The 11,976-nt window shown below is 40.0% G+C and overlaps 1 pseudogene across 1 annotated transcript; it reads right to left on the reverse strand.

Moving 5' to 3' along the window:
- Positions 1-1,847: 1,847 nt before the first annotated feature.
- Positions 1,848-4,556, reverse strand: LOC116545269 (annotated as a pseudogene). Its single transcript, XR_004266254.1, has one exon. The product of XR_004266254.1 is annotated as a CDKN2AIP N-terminal-like protein pseudogene (transcript).
- Positions 4,557-11,976: the final 7,420 nt, after the last annotated feature.

Genomic DNA, 11,976 nt, shown 5'->3' on the forward strand with positions numbered 1-11,976 from the left:
CTTGTTAAAGCAGCCCTAGGAAATGAATGCATACCACCACTACTCCACAGTACATCTATTTTCCTTCCATGTGCCTGGCTTTTTTTTAATCTTCTCAGAGAATAGCTATAAACCCTAGTTACTGTATCAACACATGGGATGGGGCACTGGGCAGAACAGCATGAGAATGAACAATTAGTATCAGATCAGCAACTTCACAGGTAAGGTAAAGGGCATGGGAATTTACTTCTGAAAGTTCTATAATACAAGACTCTTTAAACCCTGCGGCGTTTTTATATACATCTACAAATTCTGTGATACGCTTTCTTTGAAAAGGCAGAGCCAAATTCCCCTCTCTTTGAGTGTAGTCAGTGCTTGATGACTGACTTCTAATAAACAGAAGTGATAGATGTGACTTTTGAAATTAAGTCATTAAAAACACTGTAGCTTTCTCCCTGTTCTTGCTCTTAAATCACTTGCTCTGGTGGATGCCATGCCATGAAGACACTTTAAGGAGATAAATGTGATGGGAAACACACCTTCTGTCTCAGGCACATGAGTGAGCCACCTTGGAAGAGGATCCTTCAGCCCTGCTCACGCTTTCAGAACTGCAGCCCCAGCTTGTATCAACTGGAACCACATTAGACCCTGAGCCAGAGCCACTCAGCTATGCCATTTCCAGATTCCTAACCACGTAAACTGTGAGACAATACAAGTTTATTGTTTTCAACCATTAATCTTTGGAGTAAAACAGGGTAAGAGATAGAACCTTAAACATAGTCTTGAAGTCCTAATAAGTACTCTTCCTTCCTACAAGATACCCGCTATGTGATTTCTGCCATGTCTCTAACATACCTCTGGAACAAGAGCAATTCCAAACCCCTTAATCCAAGTTAGTGCATAGAATTCACAGGACCTCTGCCTTTGTCCTCCTTCAGCTCAGAGACTGATGTTCACATCATGAATGTGCTAAGAAAGGCAGAATCACGAGTGGAATCCAGTATCAGTAGCTGGGAGCAAAGAACACTTGCCATAAAGGTCTTTGGGTTTTTCACTGTGAGACTTTCACTTGTGAAAAAAATTAAAATAGGAAAGAAAATTTAATCATTTAAAACAAACATTGAGTATATTCTGTGGCAAGCATAGTACCAGACAGCAGGCATAAAAACGGTCCCTGCTTAGAAATTCACAGGAATCACAAACAGGTTTTGTAACAGAAGCTATTGCTGTACAATCATTTATATTCCCTTAGACCAAGATCTGGCTACAGAATTTGTGAATCCCAGTGCAAAACAAAAATGTAAGGTCCCAAGGGCCAGGCGCCATGGCTCAAGTCTATAATCCCAGCACTTTGGGAGGCCGAGGTGGGCAGATGATAAGGTCAGAAGTTCGAGACCAGCCTGACCAACATGGTGAAACCCCATCTCTACTAAAAATACAAAAATTAGCCAGGCGTGGTGGTGCACACCTGTAATCTCAGCTACTCAGGAGGCTGAAGCAGGAGAATCACTTGAACCCAGGAGGCAGAGGTTGCAGTGAGCCGAGATCATAACACTGCACTCCAGCCTGGGCAACAGAGCAAGACTCTGCCTCAAGAAAAAAAGAAAAAAAAAAAAAGAAAAAAAAAAAGGTGGGGTCCCTTGTTCAAGAATTTCAAGAGGATAGTAGCAAATCAGTAAACCAACTGCATAGGTATATGCCCATGAAGCTACATCTGCTCTTTCAGTAACCTTTTTTCTGGCTGATTGGGATGCTTAATTTACACCAAGGAGAAGCTTAGTATTACTGAAAGCACCACTCAACCAACGGAAAAACGGCAGTCGACAGACATAAATGCTAACTGAGGGCTACTCTAGTATTGAGTTTTCCAGTGGGATTGAGATGCAAGTGTCCACAGTGGTAACTGGGAGATTTCTTAAGATCACCTCTAAAATAAACAATGCATACTCACATTCTTATCTCAGTCTACCTCTTGGTAAACCCAAACCATGATATGTTTCATCTTTCAAACCATCTCTAACTTGGAATACTGTACAATGGAAAAATCTAAAGCTGTATCTCATTCAACAGGAATGAATGTAGTATAGTAATATTAACTCTCACTATGGCAAAGAAAGTGATGGCTCTTCAAATCTGAATGATGAAAGACCTTGTGTTCGGACTTGAGACAAAAAGCTGTTATGAAGGCTGTTAAGCAGCAGTTACAGGGTCTTATTTATTTTAGAGCTACTTCTTCCCATAATGTACAACTGGATTAAAGGGTGGCAAGAATGAAGGTAGGAAAACCAATCAGGAAGAGAGAAACTCGCAACTGGTAAATAGGACAGAATATCTGCCAGGATGACTAACCACATCATTGACCAAAATAGAGAAAGCAAACTAAGTTGTCAAGAATAAATCAATCTGTGTTGCATAAGCGGCCACAAGTACTGGGAGCACCTACCCATTGAGCCCTGAATTTAACTAACAAGGAGTGGGAAATGAAGAGGACCAAAAGACCAATGTTGAGCACTCACTGGGAACTGATGGGTCTTTTTGATACTAAGACCAAATTAGGAACACAAAGCACTGACAATGCTGCCCATCCGACCACTGATCTTCACCAAGGAGTACTGAGGAAACTCAAAAGAAGAACCTGTATCCTAAAGATGATATCACAATCTCAGACCAACAACCAGTAACAAGACTGGATCAGCAATAGAAATGTTCAATCAAAGAAAAACCTGAGAGTTTCACAGATGAAGTCTACCAAACATTTGAGAAGAATTGGTATTAGTTCTTCTTTAAACTATTCTAAAAACTTGTAGAAGGAAGGAATCCTTTCGAACTCACTCCATAAGCCCAGTATACTCTGTTACCAAAATCAAACGAAGACAGAATTAAAAAAAGAAAACTACAAGCCAAAGCCTTGTCAATTTTATCTTTTCAAAAACCAACTGTTTTGTTGATCTTTTGTGGTTTTGTTTGTTTTTTGTTTTGTTTTTGTTTTGTTTTTTTGACTCTACTTCATTTATTTCTAGTCTGGCTTTTATTATTTCTTCGTTTCTACTAATTTGGGGCACATTCTAGTTTTTTTTTTTAGTTCCTTGAGGTGAAATATTAAATTTTTTGAGATCTATTTTTTTATGTAGGCATTTTATTGCTATCAACTTCCCTCTGAGGACCGTTTTTGCCATACCCCGTAGGTTTTGCTATGTTGAGTTTTCATTTTTATTTGTCTCAGGAAATTTTTATTTTTCTAATATCCTCATTGACCCATTGGTTCAGCAGCACTGCCCAACGTGTTCTCCTTGCCCACTGCCCAGAAAGAGCCAATTATCAAAACAGGGGAATTGCAATAAAGGAGAGTTTAACGTATACAGAACTGGCTGAATGGGAAACTTAAGTTTTTTTTTTTTTTTTTTTTTAGAAAAGAGGGCTTTTACAATGTTGATGAACTCATCTTAGAGTGCATGATTTATAAATACATAAATAGTCATGCATACTTTTACAGTGATAACTACTGGAAGAATGAGAATGTTAAAAAAGCCAATCTAGACAGAGTCCTTCTCATTCCACCTCCCTCTTTATGTTGGTAATACCAGGAGTCTTTAGAGAGCTGCTGTGGTCTATGTCACGTTCATCCCAGCCTCCTTTCTAATCCTGTAGCTGATGATGGAAATGTGATAAATCTTCTGGCTTAGCTTTGATGCTTTTTCATTAATTCACTTCTGGTAGTAAATTGTGGAAGGTCTTCCACTTCAATCCCATCAGCCATTTCCATCACCTTGTCTAAAAGGTCTTTATTGTAACTGCAGCCCAGGAAGAGGTGGTTGGCCCAAACCATGGAGAGAGACAGCAGCTGGTCCAGGCGGCCACCGCCATCAGGCGGGTCGCGGTAGTCGGGCAGGTGGCGCAGGATGAATTCCATGCGGGCCTTTCATTGCTTCTCGCTCTCTAAGTAGGAGCGGAACTGCTCCGCGAAGTCGGCTGCCTGCCGCACCCCCGAGACCAGCTCCTCCACTGCAGCGGCCGCCTCGCCACCGACCATGGTGCCAGCCGCAGCCGAGGCCCGGATAGCCCGCCGCCTTCCCGACGAGCACTCGAAACTGAAGTTTTATTACTCAAATCAGTCTCCCTGAAATTTGGAGACTGGGATTTTTAAAGGCTAATTTGGCCAGTAGGGTGCTAGAGAGTGGGGAATGCTGATTGGTTCAGCTGGAGATGAAATCATAGTGGGGAGGAGTTGAAGCAGGTTTTTCTTGCTTTCTTCTGTTCCTGAGTGCCATTGCAGAACTAATTGATCCAGATTACCAGTCTGGGTGGCACCAGCCGGCCCATCAGAATGCAGGGTCTGAAAAATATCTTGAATGCCAAATATCTCAAACACTTTTACAATAGTGATGTTATGCATAGGAGCAATTGGGGAGGTTAGGAATCTTGTAGCCTCTGAGTTCACACCTCTTAAATCATAATTTCCAATCTTGTGGCCAATTTGTTAGTTTTACAAAGGCAGTCTAGTCCCCAGGCAAGAAGGGGTTTTGTTTTGGGAAAGGGATGTTATCTTTGTTTCAAAGTTAAACTATAAACTTCCTTTTTTTTTTTTTTTTTTTTGAGATGGAGTCTCACTCTGTCACCCAGGCTGGAGGTACAGTGGTACAATCTCAGCTCACTGCAACCTCCGCCACCCAGGTTCAAGCAATTCTCCTGCCTCAGCCTCCCTAGTAGCTGGGGTTACAGGCATACCCCACTATGCCCAGTTAATTTTTGTATTTTAGTAGAGACAAGGTTTCACCATCTTGGCCAGGCTGCTCTTGAACTCCTGACCTCGTGATCTACAAGCCTCGGCCTCTCAAAGTGCTGGGATTACAGCCGTGAGCCACCGCACCCGGCCTAAATTAACTTCTTCCTATAGTTAGCTCAGTATAGGAACACTCAGAATTGAACAAGGGCAATTTGGGATGTTCAAGGCAAGATGCAGTTTCTTAGGTCAGATCTCTTTCACTGTCATAATTTTCTAACTGTTATAATTTTTGGAAAGGTTGTTTCAGCTTTACTGTCTCCATATCCATCCCTAAGCTCTATGCAGTTTAGTTTTGCCTGTTTTTCTATCTTTATGTACAAATGAATCATGTGTTGAATGCCTTTGTATGTCTGGTTTGTTTTGCTAACACTTCCTACTTACCTGTTACTGCACGTCGCTGTAGTTCATTTGTTTTCATTTCTTTGTAGTATTCCACCTTATCAATGTGCCACAATTTATTTATGGTGTTGATAAATTCTGAGGTTCTTTGCCAGTTTTTGGTTGTTGTGAATATTTAAGTATGTATCTTAAATGTTTCTGCTTACAGTTGTGAGTAATTCTAGGAGTGGAACTGCTAGATGATTGGTTAAGCTTGTTTAATTTTAATACATAATTTCACATCATTTCCCAGAGAGGTTTTATCACCTCACAGCAGCTCCACCAAGCAGTGCAGAGTCCCCATTGCTTCACATTCTCTCAGTACTTGATATTTTCAGACTTTTGAATTTTAGCCATTTTTACTGAATATTTTCCACGATTACAAATGAGATAGTATATATTGTCCTATGTTTATAGGCCATTTGGTATTCTCTATTTGAAATATCTGTTCTGCCCACATTTTTCCATTGAGTCATCAACCTTATACTTCTGAAGGAGTTTTCTGTTTATTTTTTAGAAAGAAATGACATTCATTTCTGACAGTCCCAGAGGCTGGGAAGTCCAAGGTCAAGGGGATGCATCTGGTGGGAGCCTCCTTACTCATGGGGACTCTGGATGGGAAAAATGCTAACTCTACCCAAATTAAGTTATATACTTGATGCTTTTCCATTCAAACTCACAATAAGGGCTTTTATTCTTTCAGGGGAGGAGATGGTAAAAAATGATTTCAGAGTTTACCTGGAATATATACCACGAATAAGAACATTCAAGAAAAAGTACAAAAATTACAGTAAAGTGAGACCCTCTGAGGTTTCAGAAAATCAACTAAAGAAAATCTGTGATGCTGCTGTAAAAACAGAGATACAGATGAAAGGGTTAGAGAACAAAATAAAAAACTGGAAACATCTCACAATGAAAGAATTTAACATTTAATAAGTGTGGTCAATGAGTAAAAGATGATTACTTAATAAATGGAGCTCACACAAGGAACCATCCATCCAAAACAGTGCTGTTCAATACAGTAGCTAGTCAAAACCCTTGGCCTCTTCCTGAAGGTTCACTGAAAAGTCATCTCACAAAAGGCAAATTAATGAGAGAAAAAGCATACACATTTATTTAATGTGCATGCAAGGATGACAAAGTCTGATTACTCACCTCCCAACAGGGTTCAGAAGCTTATATACCACCCTGGCAAAACAGGTTATGGGAGTGGGGAGAAGAGGACTTCTGTGGAGAGCAATAAAGAATTACTAGGGAAAATGAATGGATCTGGGAACAGAGATTGACATGTAAATAGTTCTCTTTGACAGTGAAAGAGTCTGTTCAGGTGTGATTACATTCTGGGTCTTACAAGGGAGGGCAAGAAAAAAACAACAGTTCTCCTGGGTGGGTCCAGATCTTAGGCAGAAAAAGAAACTTTACCTTATTTGGGAGAGAAGGTAGAGGATGGGAAAGTCACAGAGAACTTAGGGCTACTTCAGTTCACTATGCCACAGCACCGTATTTTTGGGGTATTCTGAGCCCCACAATGGCCAGAAGCACTTAACCATGGACCTAGTGATATAAGCATAAAATATACACTAGATTCCAAAGACTTGGTATACAAAAGTACATATCTTATTTGTAATTGTTTAAAATTGATTACATGTTAAAATGGTAATATTTTAAATATAATGGGTTAGGTTGGTAAAATAAAATACATTATTAAAGTTATTTTACCTGTTTCTTATCATTTTTTGTGCAACTATGACTACAAAACCTAAAATTATATAAGCAGATTCCATTATATTTCTTCTTTAGGCGACAGTCTTGCTGTTGCCCAGGCTGGAGTACAGTCACATGATTTGGGCTCACTACAACCTCTGCCTCCTTAGTTCAAGCAATTCTCCTGCCTCCCAAGTAGCTGGAATTACAGGTGTGCGCCACCAGGCCTGGCTAATTTTTTTGTATTCTTAGTAGAGATGAGGTTTTACCATATTGGCCAGACTGGTCTCAAACCCCTGCCCTCCAGTGATCCACCCACCTTGGCCTCCCAAAGTGCTGGCATTACAGATGTGAGCCACTGCACCTGGCTCACTTCTATTATATTCCTATTGGACAGCACTGCTCTGGAGAAAAAGATTCTCCTTTTTTGTATGATATTTTTAAAAGTAAAGATTTAAATGTAAGGAATAAAAAATACTGTAAAAAAAAACCCAAGAAAGCAAATTAGAATCTGGAGGTCAGGATGGATTTCTTGAGGACAGGTAGGGGTGTGTGTGTTTGTGTTTGCACGCATGCACACAGGGATAGGACAAGCACACATGCATGTGTACATATGTACGTAGACCAATAAACAATCCAACAGGAAAAATGGGGAAAGGATAGAACTGAAAACAAATCTGAATAGCAAACAGTAACATAAATAATTTTGATTATTTTTAAAGGGAATTATTAAAGGGAAGAGAAATTATTAAAGGGAAGAGAAAACATAATTAAAAGTAACTAATTGGCTGGCAAAAAAATAAAAACAAAAATAATACCTATCTTTGCTAGGCATGTGGGAAGGGAGCAGGATCATACCTTGTTGTAAGAAAATGTAAAGATTAACAGCCTTCTGAGAAAGCAATATGGCAACATCCATTAGAAATATGCCATATCCTTCGACACAGAAACCTTTCTCACAGAAATAAACCCACTAGCACTTGACATGTGTTCAGAAAGTTGTTATTGTAATACTGTGTAGCAGGGAAAAAAAGGAAACTAAGTATCAATAGGAAACTAAGTGAATGCCTATCTACTCACAAAAGATTTTTAAAAATTGCCTGCAAAGCAAGATCCATTATGTAATTATCAAGAATTATACAAATTTTTAAAAATATGAAAATATCAGCAATGGCAGCACTATAGTAAAACAGACTACAGTAGTTCGTTCTTATTCTCGGAAGACATGTTCCAAGATCCCCAGTGGATGCCTGAAACCACCGATAGTACAGAACCCGATTGCTGTTAATAGGAACTTTTTTTGGTGATGTTTCCCACCCACAATTTTAATAACTTTTCTATCTTAACTAAGGGCTTAACATGAATTGTGGCTACAACTTTTCCATTTTGAAGTGTAACAGCAAAACTAGCAAAAGTTTTTTTCCTTTTTCATAATTTCAGGGATAGAAGATTTGTTCTGACCATAGATCTTAGCAAACTCAGCATTTAAAAAATTTCCTTATTAAGTCAAGAACTTTTACCTTTTCACTTAATAGAAGCACTTTACGGCTTCTCTTTGGTATATCCAAGTTGCCACCATTAGTACTCTTGCACGCCACTGTCATGTAAAATAAGGGTTCCATGAATATAAGTACTGTGATACTTAGGCAGTAGAACTGATAACCAAGAAGGCTATAGAGTGACTAATGGACAGGCTGCATATACAGTGTGGATACCAGGCAAAGGGATGATGCAAATCCTGGGGAGAGATGGAGTGGTACAGCAGGAGATTTCATCATGCTTATCAGAATGGTGCAGTGTCTTATTTAAAACTTCGGAATTATTTCTGAAATTTTCCACTTAAAATTTTCAGATTGTGGTTGCCAAGAGTAACTGAAACCTTGAGAAATGAAACCGAGGATAAGGGGAGGACTACTGTATTTCATTATATGCTGGTGTGGATAGAAATAGGCACAACCTTACTGAGGAGAGCAAAATCACCTGGTAACCACTGAACAGGCCCCGGAGACAAAAACTCCTTATCTGAGGAATTTCGATGGAAACAGAGACAACCTGGTGACCACCAAACAGGCAAAACTCCTTTTCTGGGAATTCAAAAGTAATTAAACTTTACTAGTATCTAAAGTCTGGTTCCAGGCCTCTTTCAACTTTTATAAGTAACTAAAATTTCTATATATCTCTGAAATGCCATGCCGAAACTCATTTTACAGCCCTAAGCTCCTGCTTTAAGGTCCATAAATACCCCTAAAGAAAAATCCACAGCAGCACACTCCGTCCTCTTGCTGAGGCGCCCCACTGCACTCTTCTGCAGCGTTCTGTAACCACCCAAGGGGTTCATCTTGGCTGCTGCCTAGACAGAGTCAATTCATTGAGACAGGGGGATTGTGAAAAACTAGAGAAAAACTAATTCACGCAGAACCTGCTGTGTGGATGACCAGAGTTTTATTACTCAAATCAGTCTCTCCAGCAGCATTGGGGAGCAGAGTTTTAAAAGGTAACTTGGTGGGTTGTGGGAAGCCAGTGGATCAGGAGTGCTGATTGGTTACAGACAAAATCATAGGGAGGCAAAACTGTCTTCCTGCACTGAGTCAGTTCCTGGGTGGGGGGCACAAGATCAGATGAGCCATTTTGGCGGCCAAGGTAAGTGGATAACCTGAGGTCAGGAGTTGGAGACCAGCCTGGCCAACACGGTGAATCCTGTCTCTACTAAAAATTTTTTAAAAATTAAAAAAAATAATTAGCCAGGGGTGGTGGCACACACCTATAATCCCAGCTACTTGGGAGGCTAACACAGAGGAATTGCTTGAACCTGGGAGGTAGAGGTTGCAGTAAGCCGAGATCGTGCCATTTGCACTCCAGTCTGGGTGACAAGAGCGGGACTCCATCTCAAAAAAAAAAAAAAAAAAAGATCAGATGAGCCAGTTTACTGATCTGGGTAGTGCCAGCTGACCCATCAAGTGCAGGTCTGCAAAATACCTCAAGCAAGGATCACAGGAGCAGTTTAGGGAGGGTCAGAATCTTGGAGCCTCCAGCTGCATGACTCCTAAATCCTAATTTCTAATCTTGTGGCTAACATTATAGTCTAGTCCCCAGGCAAGAAGGAGGCCTGCTTTGGGAAAGGGCTGTTAGTCTTTGTTTAAACTATAAACTACATTTCTCCCAAAGTTAGTTCAGCCTGTGCCAAGGAATGAACAAGAACAGCTTGGAGGTTAGAAGCAAGATGAAGTCGGTTAAGTTAGGTCTCTTTCACTTTGCAAAAGTAGTTTCTGTTCTTCCTTTCTAATAAACTTTCCTCTTTTCAAACCTACACTGTTTGTACGTATGGTAAATTCATTTTACCCACCTGCAAGTCGACTACTTCCTGGTGCCAGGACTCTGACACCTTGCCAGGTACTTATAGAAAGATGAAGAATCTAATAGAATTTTAAATTTCCATGTCTTCCAACCCAGCAGCTCAACTTCCAGGAAGTTATCCTACTAATATAATAGCATGATGATCTAAAGATATATGTGCAAGGATGCTCTCTACAAACTTCATTTAATAAGATGTGCAAAGAACCTTAAATGTCTACTCAAAAGTGTTGAATAAATTTCATGTCTACAAAATGACTAATGCAGACTTGAAAAAGAGTGAGGTAGCTCTATGTCACCAAACTGGAACAATAAAAGACAGCCATTATAAAGTATATAAAGCAAGCTGAAGACTGTCTTTATGTTTGAAATTATTCATAATAAAAAAATATTTTTAATGCAGGGGGGATTAGATACTTTGCCTTCTCATGAGAAAGGATCTCACAAATCTTGGACAATTAAACCCCGCCCTCATCCCTTCCATCTCATCATATCTGACCTCAACCAGTTTCCTACCTATACTGTTCATATGCCCATTTGCTCTACATGACTCAGTCATTTCAAGATTGCTTCTGTTTTTCCTTTCTGATACAAAAACAATGTTAAAAATGTATGTTTAAAATTTGTTTAATTTCATCCCATTGTTATAGTTTCATTTTTGCATATTCCTTTGTTGAAAACCCTTTGGTACAAACCAACATCAAAACTCGGTGTTATTTCACCCTTCTTGAACTGTAATTCTTTTTAAACAAGGAATAGCCTTTCTTGTTTCGAGAATATACTTATACTCTAGCACATTCAAAAATCTTGGCAACTTTCAAAGGCCATAATAAGTGTGTTAAGAGCTCAGATCCCCTTTATTATTGTTATTAAATAGACAGATGAAAATAAGAGATTATACATTGTTTTCACTCTTTCCCATTTACTACCTCTTGAAAAATACTGGGCACTTCACTATTATCCTGTCACTATTTGTGTTGGTATGACTCAAAAGCTAAGAACGGTTTTTACATTTTTTCAATGATTGGGGAGGGAGGGTCAGAATCCAAGGGAATATTTCATGACATTTGAAAATATCATGAATTCAAATTTGAGCATCCATAATAAAGTTTTATTGGAATACAGCCATGCTCATTTGGCTTTTGTTTGTTTGTTTTTGGAGTCAGAGTCTGGCTCTGCCGTCCAGGCTGCAGTGCAGTGGCACGATCTCGGCTCACTGCAACCTCTGCCTCCTGTCCTGAAGCAATTCTCCTGCCTCAGCATCCCAAGAAGCTGGGATTACAGGTGCCTGCCACACGCCCGACTAAGTTTTGTATTTTTACTAGAGACAGGGCTTCACTGTGTTGGCCTGGCTGGTCTCAAACTCCTGGCCTCAGGTGATCCGCCCACCTCGGCCTCCCAAAGTCCTAGGATTACAGGCGTGAACCACGGCGTCTGGCCTACAGTTAGTATTGACTAATGATGTTTTCACACTGCAAGAAGAAAGTTAAGTATGGACCACAAAGCCATAAAGATGTCCTCTCTGGCTCTCTACAGCAAAGATTTGCCAAGCCCTGTTACATGTCATACTACTTGCACTTTATAATTTTATAGTTTTACCTAGACATTCTCCCATTTTTCCTTCCACATTCAGCATAAAATCCCCTTAATATCAGTCTCTAGGCAAGCACATTCTTCATAGTCCTTAGAATCAGCAGGGCGTCGTGGCTCACGCCTATAATCCCAACACTTTGGGAGGGCGAGGCGGGTGGATCACGAGGTCAGGAGTTCAAGACCAGCCT

Source organism: Sapajus apella, unplaced genomic scaffold (assembly GCF_009761245.1).
Source record: "Sapajus apella isolate SASKATOON/1434 unplaced genomic scaffold, GSC_monkey_1.0 scaffold252, whole genome shotgun sequence".
NCBI classification, from domain to species: domain Eukaryota; kingdom Metazoa; phylum Chordata; class Mammalia; order Primates; family Cebidae; genus Sapajus; species Sapajus apella.